The 15,153-nt window shown below is 35.7% G+C and overlaps 1 protein-coding gene and 1 long non-coding RNA gene across 2 annotated transcripts in view; one reads left to right on the forward strand and one right to left on the reverse strand.

The window, feature by feature from the left end:
• Nucleotides 1–2,323, reverse strand: part of LOC116552121 — a 22,844-nt gene extending 20,521 nt beyond the window's left edge. The window contains exons 1-2 of the long non-coding RNA XR_004269233.1: nucleotides 2,312–2,323; nucleotides 1,734–1,737 (exon numbers count right to left, since the gene is read on the reverse strand). This is a non-coding gene — a long non-coding RNA (uncharacterized LOC116552121). The remainder of the gene's footprint in view (nucleotides 1–1,733; nucleotides 1,738–2,311) is intronic.
• The window catches only part of CDH12 (cadherin 12), a 1,125,215-nt gene that overhangs the window by 67,313 nt on the left and 1,042,749 nt on the right, over nucleotides 1–15,153 (forward strand). The window lies entirely within an intron of this gene.

Genomic DNA, 15,153 nt, shown 5'->3' on the forward strand with positions numbered 1-15,153 from the left:
ATTGGGGCTCCCTCCTCCACAGGTCCATTGGGACCTGTTGGAATTTGGGATGCTTACTTGGTACCTACTGAAGAGCAAAAGATCCCTTATATTTAGTCTATTGTGGTTGACATAGATGTCTTTGCAGTAGAAAGTTGTTTGATTCCTAAGATAAACGGCTGTTCTGTGCTAACCAAGATTCCGAGTCTATGACTCCCTTCTTGCTCAATCCCAATAATTCTTGCCACGAAGCAGTGGAATGCGGTCTCTGACATTTACATAATGGCTCTATCAATATAAGAGTTCACAACACATGAAAAGTTACATTCAGGTAAATTTGCTTTGCTCTTGCAAGCTTCCCTAGCCCAAAATCTGACTAATTATGAAAAAGATGTGGGCGAAAGGAGTTATAGATATAGTACAGATAAACAATAATGTATCCGCAATATTTTGTCAATATATATTTCTTCAAATATTTGAAAGATTTCCAAACAGAAAAGGAATTCATTTTTATTCCACGTATATCCAAGGAATTATATAAAGCCAATGGATAAGATGAAAGTTATATGGATGATTTTGCTAGGTTATCCTTCTTAATTGTAAGGACTGAATTTTGTAGAAGTGTAAGGCTTTGGACTAATCTATTTATACACTGGCAAACAGAAGACCCTTTGAGAATTGTGGGGTGGTTGATTTGTACCTACTTTCTTCTCAGATGTTAAGAAAAGTTAATTCATCTTAACCCTCATTGATGCTGTTATTAGTTTCGATAATTGCTATCACTAGGCCACCTCAACTAGGCATTTTTCCCTCTGTTATTTCTTTTTAAGTGAAAATCTATTCTCATCTAGATGTCACTTGTCCAACAAAACATGTTTTGTTCATTCTTTGCAATAAACTGACCAATCACTTTTACAACAGTTTTAGCATTATTTATAATATTTGGTTTTTTTTTGGAAGATGTACTTTTCTCATGAGCCACACATCACTTGACTTAAAAACAGGCTTATTCTGACTGTTAGCTGTTTATTAAAAGTTTAGAAACTGCTATTGTTCTAAAAATATTTCTTTTATGTCATTTTTGTCCCTTTATTCCTAAATTCTTGATTATTTTGTGTCTGAGATTTTCCTGTACTTCAAATAAAGCCACTAAAAGGACATAAAAAGTAAATTAAGAAAACTGTTTTATATTTAATTTATATTTTATTCTTACAAATATATAATTATTATAGTTACATCATCATTGGTAAAATTAACTCACTTCAAGGTTCATATTTCATACTGAACCAACCTAACTTCCTTGTTATATTTAAGAAAGAAATCTCTCTCCAGTTTTAAAATTTTGGTAATTTGAGAATTTATCATCCAACAAAACTAGCCTATTGTAAATCAGAGATATAAAATCACCAAGCCTATGAAAAGTTGTGTCAAGCATGAAATTAATACTTCTGAGACACTTTTATGAGAAATATATTAAATCCAATAAGTTCATTTGTTCCAGAACCCTGCAGACGTTAGTGAAATAATTATAAATTTATCTCTTTTAACTAAATGGAAATGCTCACATTAACATTTCTTTGCTTATAAGTTTTATTATATATTATTGCTACATTTTTAAACTCTGCACATGATTAATTTGTTTTTACAAATCTTGTTTTCCTGGAGTATATATAATTATATCATATTCTATATTACAAATTTTTCATTCTTTATTATATCACTTTAATTCTAGAACTTCAAACGTTTCATTGGACTGTGCTTTCACTGCTTATAATATGTGACATACTATTGGTGTAAAAATCCATCTTGCCCCCTTAATTATAATAACAAGTTAAAACTAAAATTCTCTAAAATTTCGTTTTTTCTTTTTTTATTATTTGTTCCTTTTTTGGTCTTTTTTCTTTTATTTTCTTGCTCACATATACAAAGCAATTATCTACTTTATAACCTATATTTTTATTTTAGGCCAATTCCAGGAAAACTCAAAGTAAACTATGATATTCCTTTATTCATATGACCAATAATTACTGATTTTCTGGCTTATGCACTTAACGTATAGTTTCTAATTTGAAGTTTTTTTGAAATACGCATTATTTGAGTTTTAAATATGTTATATGCATGATTCTATGTTCAAATCCATGTAGGAGGACACCATGGAGTGAAACGTGGACTCTGCAACTAGACTCTTTGGGTAAAAATTCTTTTTCTGATGGAGTAAACTGAACCCCATCCATCTTCAGGTTCTTATTTTAGCATGGAAATAATAATATTACCTTCTTCAAAAGAAAAAGAAAATATACATTAAAACTTATATTTTATATAAATATATAACTGTGTATATATAAAACTATATATAATTGTAATTTCATAATTAAATATATAACATTTTATATTTTATAAATTTATATGTGACCATTATAGTACATATTTACATATTATATTTATTAACATACTTCAAGTATTATTAATTATAATATATATTTCATATATATCAAGAATGCTTGGAATGGTATATATATTTATATGATACATTTTTATATTATATATATAAGCGATTCTTAGGATGAAATAATAATGAGTATTAAATGCATTTTAACTATAATAATACTTTCTTTTTTTCTTTGATTTCACCTTTTTTACTTCCTCTTTCTTGCCTTACTCCTTATCCTCGTCCAAGCACATAAATCTTGGACAAATAAAGTTGCATATAAATCTGCCTTTGTGGTACAAAAATAAAATATAGCATAAATTAAAGGATATATTTATGGCACATTAAAATAACCTTAGACGCTTACAACTTCTTTTAAGAATAAACACCTAGTACAGTTAGTCACCAGTCAGCCTTTTAAATAAAGACTACTGCAGGTTAGACTCGCAAATAATATTTTTAAAAAGGAAAATAAAATACAGGAGAGAAATGACCATGTCCTGTCAACATTTTATAACTCTTTCAGCTTCATTGTGTGTTTTATTTCTTCCTAGTTATGAGAGGCACACACGGAGTTGGCCATTAAAGACCCTTGTTTCCTATTGTTCATGCGCTTGTGTGACACCCATCCCTTGAGTGAGGCTAAACTTACTGACTCATCTCTAATAAACAAAATACTACGAAAGCGTTACTATGTCTTCTCTAAGATTAGATTACAATCAAAGCTTGGTTTCTTGCTTGCCTTTTTTGCTTTCTTGCCCATTGAGGGAAGTCAGCTGTCATGTTTTCAACTGGTGTAAGACAAAGACTGATGATTCTGGGAATCAGCCAGCAAGGATCTGCTAACAGCCATGTGTGTGAATGTGTAAGCCAATTTCCCAGTTGAACTTTAAAACGTTTGTAGTGAGAGCTAACACCACGATTGCAGCTCAGTGAGAAATCCTGAGCCAAAGGCGTCCTTAGAAACTATGAAATAATAAATATTTGCTGTTTAAGCCAATAAGCTTTGGAGTAATTGTTGGATGGCAATGGATAACTAATATATTAACATCGTGTCTTTTTGGCACTGATTAGCACACAAGTTCATAAAAGGGAAAGATTCCGTGTGCTTTTCTGCAGGCGAAGTGACTAATATAAGGTAGAAAGATTAGGATGACTTCTTGGTAGGCTACTTGGAACAGACTCACAGTAAGTGCATCATGAAATCGCATAGTGGGGTACAAATGTGCTTTTAGTTTAAATGTGGACTTAATTAAAAGGGAAGTAATTAGAATACTATGCTATAGGATAAAATGGAAATAAATGGAAGAAAATAAAATAGGAGATAATGGAATAGGAAATGTCCTCTTGTTTGCAAGTAATGAAGATTAAGTATTGGCTGTGGGGTGTGTGTGTGTGTGTGTGTGTGTGTGTGCGTGCGTGCGTGTGCGTGTGTGTATTAGAGTTCCTAAGAACATGCACAGGTTCAGTGAATTGCTGGAGGAACCTCAGTACTCAAAACTCACAGCTATAATTTATTAATCTCAAAATTAATGAATGAATTAATCTAAAAGATGTGAAGGCTGAATTTTTAAGAATATAGGCGTAGAATTCCTCTATTTTCCTCAACCCCCTTCCCCATTACACAAATACAGATGTCACACATCATGAGGTTCTTTCTTCAGCAGCAATATACAACCACACATGCGCCATATTTCTACCCAGAAATACCTGGGTGTGTCTGAGTCCAAGGTTATTATTAGGGGGCCAGTCATATAGAAGCCGAAACCAGCCATAACTATTGGAATTTCAGACTTCAGGAAGGAAAAGAGGCGTTCAGCAGCCCAGCTTGGGAAGTACAGCCAGGTTCCAGGCTGCTATCCAAGGGCCAACCCCACAAAGGCAGTTTTTGAAAGTAGCTACTTCAGACCTGCTGTGTTAGTTCCTTCCCCACCCAGTACCTGTCTACAATTGTACACTGTTTACATTCGCATACTGCAAAATGGCCCCAGTGTATGTTATTCCCCTCTATGTGGCCATGTGTTCTCGTCACTCAGCTCCCACTTATAAGTGAGAACAGGAAGAATTTGTTTTTCTTTTCCTGCATTAGTTTGCTAAAGATCGTGTCCTCTAACCGCATCTATGTTCCTGCAAAGGACATGATGTCATTGACTTTTATGGCTGTATAGTATTCCATGGGATTTTTGTATCACATTTCCTTTATCCAGTTTTCTGTTGACAGGCATTTAGGTTGATTTTATGTCTTTGCTATTGTGAATAATGCTCCAAGAAACATACATGTGTATGTGTCTTTATAATAGAACAATGTATATTTCTTTGGGTATATATCCAGTAAAGGGTCAAATGGTATTTCTGTCTTTTGGTCATTGAGGAATTGCCACAATGTCTTTTCCAATTATTGAACCTAATTTACACTCCCCCAAACAGTGTGTAGCTGTTCCTAAAGAAATAGATACAAGGGGAAATAAGACTGGGCATGGTGACTCACACGTGTAATTCCAGCACTTTGGGAGGTTGAGACAAGTAGATTGTATGAGCTCAGGAGTTCAAAACCAGCCTTGGCAACGTGGCAAAATGCCATCTCTACAAAAGATACAAAGGTTGGCCAGGTATGGTGGCATGTGCCTGTAGTCCCAGCTACTTGGAGGCCGAGGTGAGAGGATCAATTGAACCTGGCAGGCAAGGATGCAATGAGCTGTGATTGCACCACTGTACTCAAGAATGGGTGACAGAGTGCAACCTTGTCTCAAATAAATAAATAAAAACAACCAAAAAAAGATAAAATAAGTGATAATTGATTAAAAATTATTTTCTGAGAAATTCAGTTAATCCAAATGTTAGAAAAATATTAGCTAGACATTACCAGAAGTAGTAGAACATTCAGATTTCATAGAATTCATTTTTTTTTAATTTTTAAAATTTTTTACTATTATGCTTTATGTTCTGGGGTACATGTGCAGAACATGCAGGTTTGTTACACAGGTATGCATGTACCATAGTGGTTTGCTGAACCCATGAATCCATCACCTACATTAGGTATTTCTCTTAATCTTATCCCTCCCCTAGACCCCATCCCTCCGCAGGCCCTGGTGCCTGATGTTCCCCTCCCTGTGTCCATGTGTTCTCATTATTCACCTCCCACCTGTGAGTGAGAACGTGCTGTGTTTGGTTTTCTGTTCTTGTGTTAGTTTGCAGAGAATGATGGTTTCCAGCTTCATCCATGTCCCTGAAAGGGACATGAACTCATGATTTCTTATGGCTGCAGAGTATTCCATGGTGTATATGTGCCACATTTTCTTTATCCAGTCTATCATTGATGGGCATTAGCATTGTTCCAAGTCTTTGCTATTGTGAATGATGCTGCAAAAAACATACGTGTGCATGTGTCTTTATAGTAGAATGATTTCTAATCCTTTGGGTATATACCCAGTAATGGGATTGCTGGGTCAAATGGTATTTCTGGTTCTAGATCCTTGAGGAATCACCAAACTGTCTTCCACAATGGTTGAACTAATTGACACTCCCACCAACAGTGTAAAAGTGTTTCTATTTCTCCACATCCTCTCCGGTATCTGTTGCTTCTTCACATTTTAATGATCACCATTCTAACTGGCATGAGACGGTATCCTAATGTGGTTTTGATTTGCATTTCCCTAATGACCAGTGATGATGAGCTTTTTTTCATACGCTTGTTGGCTACATAAATGTCTTCTTTTAAGAAGCGTCTGTTCAAATTCTTTGCCTACATTTTGATGGTGTTGTTTTTTTTCTTGCAAATTTGTTTAAGTTCTTTGTAGATTCTGGATACTAGCCCTTTGTCAGATGGATAGATTACAAAAATTTTCTCCCATTCTGTAGTTTGCTGTTCACTCTGATGATAGTTTTTTTTCTTTTTTTCTGTGCAGAAGCTCTTTAGTTTAATTACATCCCATTTGTCAGTTTTGGCTTTTGTTGCTATTGATTTTGGTGTTTTAATCATGAAGTCTTTGCCTCTGCCTATGTCCTGAATAGTATTGTCTAGGTTTTCTTCTTGGGTTTTTATGATTTTAGGTCTGACATTCAAGTTTTTAATCCATCTTGAGTTAATTTTTGTATAAGGTGTAAGGAAGGTGTCCACTTTCAGTTTTCTGCAGATGGCTAGCCAGTTTTTCCAGCACCATTTATTAAATAGGGAATCTTTTCCCCATTGCTTGTTTTTGTCAGGTTTGTCAAAGATCAGATGGTTGTAGAAGTGTGGCATTATTTCTGAGGCCCGTGTTCTGTTCTCTTGATCTACATATTTGTTTCGGTACCAGTACAATGCTGTTTTGGTTACTGTAGGCTTGTAGTATAGTTTGAAGTCAGGTAGTGTGATGCCTCCAGCTTTGTTATTTTTGCTTAGGATTGTCTTGGCAATGTGGGCTCTTTTTTGCTTCCATATGAAATTTGAAATCATTTTTTCTGTGGAAAAAAGTCAATGGGAGCTTGATGGGGAAAGCATTGCTTCTATAAATTATGGCCAAATAGAAACAGCTCTGGTCTGCAGCTCCCAGCGAGGTCAACACAGAAGTCGGGTGATTTCTGTATTTCCAACTGTGGTACCTGGTTGATCTCATTGGGACTGGTTGGACAGTGGATGCAGTCCACAGAGGGCTAGCTGAAATAGGTTGAGGCCCCACCTCACCCGGGAAGTGCAAGGGTTCAGGTAGCTCCCCCTAGCCAGAGTTAAGTTTATAATGATTTATATCAGAATCAAGAATGTACACAACATATCATACTGGTCCTCTGCTTAATAAATAAAAACAATTTAAAAGGTTAATCAAACTTATAATCAGGGGCAATAACACGGAATGAATCTTGAGACTAAAAGTTTCACAAAGTAAGAATAAGTCACTCCTAAGCAAGAATGAAAGATTGCTTGATCAAGGACTCAGAGTAGGTGCGCATGAGGAAAGGTAAGAGAAGGAGAACTATTGTGCCTATGTGAGCACATGCATGTGTGCAGGAGATGCATAAGTCAGAAGAAAGCATCAACACCTCCATCCTTTGATCTGTTAGGGGAAATACATAAAATTCAAATATTAAAAGCTATTTTCACTGTTCCAAGGATCGTGGAATTTATGTCATCAGCCAATGATTCTCAAACTGAATCAATATATTTCAAGTGACTATATTACTATTCACTTGAAATGTTTTAAATGTTAAATTAATATAAGGAAAAAATTTAAAATAGCTACCACAGTACTCATTATCACTTGCCATACATAAAGCTATACTTTAAAATTAATATTTCAAAACAGTTTTAGAAATAAGAAATAGCTGCCTGCCAATGTCGAATAGAAAGCATACTCTTTTGCAAGCAGGAAAATACAATAATGGAGATTATCTGCAACTAGGCTGTATTGGGTGTATTAAGAAGAAGTGAGTAGAGGGAAGTAGGATGAACTGGTAGATTGATGTGTTTGCCATCCAAGTAACAAGCCATGGTAGTTTTAACTAGAGCAATTTTAGTGGGAATTTGAGAACCATTTAGGAAGGAAAAATTAGCAGCACTTAGTGGTGGCCAATTTAATCGGGATGGGTAGATGAGCAAGAGGAAAATTGTCCAAGGTAGGCAATATATAAAGTAGAGAATGGTAAGGGGAAGATGAAAGAGTGTAAGTGTGAACTAGAATGTAACAAAGTATAGCAAGAAACCAAAAGTTGAAGTTGTGGAGTCAGGACAGAAGTTTACTCTGTCAAGAATACTAGACTTTAGAAAGAAGTCTATACATTGTAATTAAATCATGGCTGTAAATCTGCTAGTGATATAACATTATTTGTAGGGGAAGATGAAAAAGGAAAGCATATCAGCCTTTGAGAAAATTTTACATAAACTAGAGGGTATAGCTTATGAAGAAATGGAAAGGTGAATACCTTCAGATATAGTGACAATGTATAATGAAATACGATTAAAACATACAAATACAAATGTTTAATCCTTAATACAAATATATAGAGAAAAAGAATCAGGAGTGGCCTCATACAGACACAAAAATATGAGACACTCTTCCAGTGAGTGACACATAAATACATTTGTGATTTTAAAATTATTTGGAGAGATTTATGAGGAGCAAACTTGCCTTGCTGTGATGGACAAAAGCAAGGAGGAGAAACGGTGTAAAATAATAAAATGATTCCGGTCTCATTGTGGGGACACATCTTGCTCGCCCCCATGATGCCTTGAGCCTAAACTCATTGTCAAATTGTGGTACTTAAGAAGACATTTGCTTTATATTATTTCACAGCCCCATACACAATTTGAAAATGTCTTACATTTGGGCTAGGGCTGATCACCCTGGCGACTCTTTTTTTTTCATTTGTTTGTTTAGCAGATTGGACACAATTGTATAAATATTTAATATTAAACTAATCACAAGTCCAACAACATTGTATGTTACAATCATTTTGCACTTTAAATTTGCTCAAATAATTCTGGAATGAAAACATCTGTATTTACTCCCTTAAGTTGTGAGTTGTCAGTTGTATAACTCTAGAAAGCCATTATTCATACTTTTATTTAATGCATCTCACTAAGAAAACGATTTTCAGTGAGTTATCTGATTTTAACGAAGTCTGTTCTAACTCCATTTTCTACTGGGCTTATTAAAGCCAGTGTAAGCCATGAGACTTAGCAAAGGTCGGAGGGAACTAAGCTGAACTCATTACCATTCATCTCTAGTTACCCACACCTTTGCCTTTACCTTGGGATGAAATTCACTGGGATAGTGTGTTTCATGTAGTTATAAAAAAAAAAATGGGCCGGGTGCGGCGGCTCACACCTGTAATCCCAGTACTTTGGGAGGCCGAGGCGGGTGGATCACGAGGTCAAGAGATCGAGACCATCCTGGTCAACATGGTGAAACCCCATCTCTACTAAAAATACAAAAAATCAGCTGAGCATGGTGGCACATGCCTGTAATCCCAGCTACTCAGGAGGCTGAGGCAGGAGAATTGCCTGAACCCAGGAGGCGGAGGTTGCGGTGAGCAGAGATCGCGCCATTTCACTCCAGCCTGGGTAACAAGAGTGAAACTCCGTCTCAAAAAAAAAAAAAAAAAATGGATCATTTCCATGGTATTTTATGAACATTACTCCTGACACAACATTTAAAGTGGCATGTGCATATTCATAAACATGTTACAATGTTTAAAAAATCCAAAATGTGGCTTCAGTTTTGAACCTAGGTCCCAAAAGAAAAACCTAGTCATTTTTATATGATATTGAAATTACCAAAATTTAATTTTTGCATTATATTATGAATTCACCACACAACTTTCCTTAATTTATTAAGCATCAAAATGACATCTAGATCAACATCCCTTTGCTTTTATTTCATTCTTAAAAAATGAGAAGATCCAGATATAGTACTTTGTAAATGTAAATGAATGTTGTTAGCAGTATTTACAAGTAATTGAAAGTTTTTATTTAATTTATGTGAATGAATACTCCACCATGGATCTGCTTGTTTGTTTCATTGTGAAGACTTGACATATGCCCTCTAATGCATGTTCTATGTGTGCTGCTCCATCAAATCCTGTGCATGGTTTCCACATACGTTTTGCAATTAAAAGCAGGAAGAAAGAAGCAGACAAATGATAATCCTTTTAAAAAAAATTTCATGGAGGATATTATCAAAGGGAATTCAAATTTATGATTGTCAATGAATAGGTAACCTAGATCATAGATAGGAATCTCAACAATCAAAGAAACCTATTGTATTAGTTCATCTTCATACTGCTAAAATGATATTACCTAAAACTGGGCCATTTATAAATAAAAGAGGTTTAATTGACTCACAGCTCTGCATGGCTGGGAGGCCTCAGGAAACTTACAGTCATGACAGGAGGCAAAGGAGAAGGAAGTACTTCCTTCACAGGGTGGCAGGAGAGAGAGAACACTGGGAAAACTGCTACTTTTAAACCATTGGATCTCATGAGAATTCCTCACTCTCATGAGAACAGCATGGGGAAACCACCCCCAGGATTCAGTCACCTCAAACCAGGTCCCACCCTCAGCACCTGGGGATTACAATTCAACATGAGATTCCAGTGGGAACGCAGAGCCAAATGATATCATTCTGCCCCTGTTCTCTCCCATATCTCATGTTCTTTTCACATTTCAAAACCAATCATGTCTTCCCAACAGTCCGCCAGGGTCTTAACTCATTCCAGCATTAACCCAAAAGTCCAAGTCCAAAATCTCATCTGAGACAAGGTGAGCCCCTTCTGCCTATGAGCCTGTAAAATCAAAAACAGGTCAGTTAATTCCACAATACAATGAGGGTACACACATTGGGTAATGGGGAATGTTCCCATTCCAAATAGGAGAAATTGGCCAAAACAAAGGGGCCACAGGCCCTATGCAAGTCCAAAACAAAGCAAGTCCGTCACTAAATCTTAAAGCTCCAAAATGATCTCTTTTGGCTGTATGTCTCCTTTGACTGCATGTCCAGGGCACACTAATGTGAGAGCTGGACTCCCAAGGCCTTGAGTACCAATTTCTTTTCTAACGTAATTTTCTTGAAAAATTATCTTTACCATTTCCTCCAATCCCTTGCCTGCTATTCAATAGTATCCCTAGAAGCTTGGATCCCTCTCCTCAGTCTTCTTTCTTTGGAAATGCATTCTGGCTCAAGAAGCAGGGGAAATTAATAGATTCAATTACTCTTGACTAAAGAGTACAGAATCTATTAGGGGGCAATTGCAGTCACTTACTTCCAAAGCAAAGCTGCCCATTACTGCTGAGAATAATAGCTAACAAAGCTTTTCAATTCTAGGTTGGAGCTAAAATGGAGGAAAATAGGTCAGTGCAAGAGGAGAAATGAGAAATGAAGAGTCCTATGGTGGGAGGAGACTTGGGGGATGTTGGCTCAGTAGCTGTAGAGCCAAAGGAAAAAAAAAAATGAAATAGACCAGAAACAGGAAGAAAAGGTACATCACAAAACCCTCATCACAGTCATACAAATTATACTGATCCTGCGCCACAGGTACTTTCTGATTTCAATTCCTGTTGCTGAAACTGAAAATTTGTATCGATTCGAGACCATGCAAAAATATTTAATCTTTGGGACGATTCATGAGATTAGATTTGACCAAGCTTCTTGCCACAGTTATGAGCTACAAAGCTTTGCTTAGAAAAATATTTTTTTTTCTTGAGTGCAACACTTTGAATAACACGAATGCACACTTTATAGAGGACTCAAAATATATTTAAACATGTGACAACTCAGGGATTTGAAATAATCAGCTGACAGATCCTGATCATGTGCAGTTCTTTCAAATAGTCATTATTTTCATTTGTGTGTCACATTTATAGTGAAGAGAGATTTACAGGAATGAATGAGGTTACAAGGTGTTTGCTTTTCCTCCAGTACTCCTATTGTGTCAGTAATGACTGTGTTTCAGCTGACAGTGGGCTGTCCCTATTACTGCTAAAATTACTATTTACAGACTATTAAAGCAAGAATTTATACTAAAAGTGTTTAGAAGAGCTCTTTTATAAAAGTCATAAATAAATAGTTGTCTATAGATCACACTATTAAAAAAAAATACAGACAGAGTCTCATTCTGTCACCTACACCAGAGTGCAGTGGTGTAATTACAGCTATTTGGTTTGGCTGTGTCCCCACCTAGGAATGTACTTTTAAGGATTTTAGTTTTCAAATTTTCATTCTTTTTAAGAAGCCTATATTTCAACCAAATTATTTCAATTAAGTAAAATCTGTTAAAATGAAAGCTTTCTAGAGAATTATTGAAGTTTTTAATCTTTGCAGTCGATATTACATACTGATTAAAACTAATGTAACTTCTTGAATAAAAATAGAAATTAGAGAAATTTAAAGGTGACAAAGGTGACTTAGGAATATGTTTTGCTTCATTGATGTCAAACACATTATATTTAGATAATTCCATCCACTTCCAATTTTTGTTAGTTCCCATAATTTGAAGGAGGGTTGCTGAGCCCCTTTCCATAGAGTTGGAATAATTCATAGGTAGACTGGGGTGACTCAAACAGTGAGAGAAGTATCTAGAATTGTCTCAGCTTTCTCCTCACTTCCTTTTAAGGATGTATCTGCTTGTAGCAAATGTAAATTTTCTTTCTTTCTTACTACAAATAGTAATTCCCCATGGGAAAGACCTCCATTTTGTGAACTCTATTAGTGACGTTTACAATGTGTTAATTAATGGGAACGTTCAGATAGCAGCAAGCCCGCAGGACTGAAACACCTAAGCTACATTAATCATCATCAACAACAACAACAAACTGAGTGAAAACATTATCCAAATTAAAAAAATTTTATAGCTGTGAATTTCTTTCTAAATATATGTTGAGATCTATAATTAAAAATATTTCGTATCTGGCTGGGCGCTGTGGCTGATGCCTGTAATCCCAGCAATTTGGGAGGCCAAGGTGGGCTGTCAATTGACGCCAAGACTTCAAGGCCTGCCTGGCCAACATGGTGAAACCCCACATCTACTAAAAATACAAAAATTAGTTGGGAATAATGGAACACCCCAAGCTTCTCGGGAGGCTGAGGCAGGAGAATTGCTTGAACCCAGGAGGTGAAGGTTGCAGTGAGCCAAGATCTCAGCAATACACTCCAGCCTAGGCAACAGAGGAAGACTCTGTCTCAAAAGAAAACTTAATATATTTTATGGCAAAATCAGCATAAGCAAAAGAAAAATTAATATCTTTATGGCAAAATCAGCATAAGCAAATTTAAAGGGAAAATCACCAACTGAGAATGTACATTTGCAAATTATATAGAAATTATGATTTCTTTACATCCTAGAATTCAATCAAAATTTAGAATAAAGAATGCCTTCTTCCTTGAACTTCTGCCACCAGAAAAAATAATTAAAAACATAAAAAGGCATTTCCCAGAAAACATACACACACCCGCACACACACATATACATATACAGAGCCAAAAAATAAATGAATGATGTTTTACTCATTGTCAGTGAAAATTTAATGCAACGATTCCAATAATTTTAATGATGTCATGCTTAACCAATACACATCTGTCCCATAATAATAATAATGGCATTATTATTAGTCATCTCAAATAGTCCTGACCTGAAATGAGAATCAATTAAGTAAAAGACTATTTAAATAGTTCTTATGAGAAAAATTATGTCTATTCTGACCTAAAACAACTAAAGAAGCGTTACCAAACAATGTATCAACTGAATAACACCTTATGAATAAATAGATATGGATTATACATTAAGTGGAATGCAATGAAGATTTGTATAACTTACTAAAGAAGGAAGAGGACACCAGACAGTGCAGTATTTGGTGGAATGGGGTAGAAGGGAATCATTCTTTGGAAGATTTTTTTCCTTTCTCTTTATTATTTCTTCACTAGATTGTTTTTTCTTTTGGGGGGAACTGTGGGGTAGCTCCTACCTATCTAGCACCTAAAGTTTTCTTAAACATAACATGATCACACTGAACTTTAAAATAACATAAATATGAAAGACTGGAATCCTTGGAAAAGTGGAAATCATGCATGTTCAAAAATGGAGGTATGGAAGACATCAACTCTTCAACATTTTTACTTGGTGTATACATGTTTAGGATTGTTTGAACATAATTCATACTTGTTCTAAGCGATACTTCTAATCAGAAACTGTTACCCTAATTGGTGGTAGTGTCTTGCCTGAAACCATGTCCAAATGTTACTTCTTATAACTTATTAATTTCATGTGTTTTGGGCAGTGAAACTATTGGTAATAAAGAGAAAGAAAGAGCCATTCCAACATAAAGTTGAACAGTAAGATACATACCAAATTTATCACACTGATACACTGATCATAAATTACTTATCTGATTTTAAATACACTTGTCTTTTTCACAGCTCTAAAATTTCTCACAACCCCCAGATCATTTCTGTTTTTTTTTTTTTGGAAAATTCTGTTTCTCTAACTAAATTTAGAATAGACTTCTTTCTGAAAATCCTTCCTCATCTCAGAGTGTGGTTACATAGATTTCCTTCTGTGCCTATAGAGCTCTGTGTAAGCAATTATCACAGGCATTACCATATTGTACTATAATTGACCATCCCAGCCTTCTGCAATTCTATACACATGCACACATACACACACATGCACAAAGTCTGTGAGTTCCTTCAAGGATGGACAGGGCTCACTTATTTAATCCTGTGTGCCACTAGTTTTTCTTAAGTAGTAGGTGCTAAACATGGTGGTGAATTAATTATTAAGTAACATAATTGATCAAAAGATAATAGTCATGCAAAGTGGTGGAGTACACAGAGCTTTATAATTGTTATGTTTATTTGTGGTGGCTGTGCAAGTTTACTGTGTAATTAGTTAACCTGTCCAAGAAATAAATATCCTAGCTCCATGTACTTGCTGACTGGTCACGAACATGCAAGTATTAGATCATTTTCATGCTGCTGATAAAGACCTACCAGAGGCCGGGCGCAGTATCTCACACCTGTAATCCCAGAACTCTGGGAGGCCGAGGCGGGTGGATCACAAAATCAGGAATTTGAGACAAGCCTGATCAATATGGTGAAACTTCATCTCTACTAAAACTACAAAAAAATTAACTGGACGTGGTGGCACACGCCTGTAATCCCAGCTACTCAGGAGGCTGAGGCAGGAGAATTGCCTGAACCTGGGAAGCGGAGGTTGCAGTGAGCCAAGATCATGCCACTGCACTCCAGCCTGGGTGGCAGAGTGAGACTTCGTCTCAAAAA

Source organism: Sapajus apella, unplaced genomic scaffold, assembly GCF_009761245.1.
Source record: "Sapajus apella isolate SASKATOON/1434 unplaced genomic scaffold, GSC_monkey_1.0 scaffold11, whole genome shotgun sequence".
In the NCBI taxonomy this organism is placed as follows: Eukaryota; Metazoa; Chordata; class Mammalia; order Primates; family Cebidae; genus Sapajus; species Sapajus apella.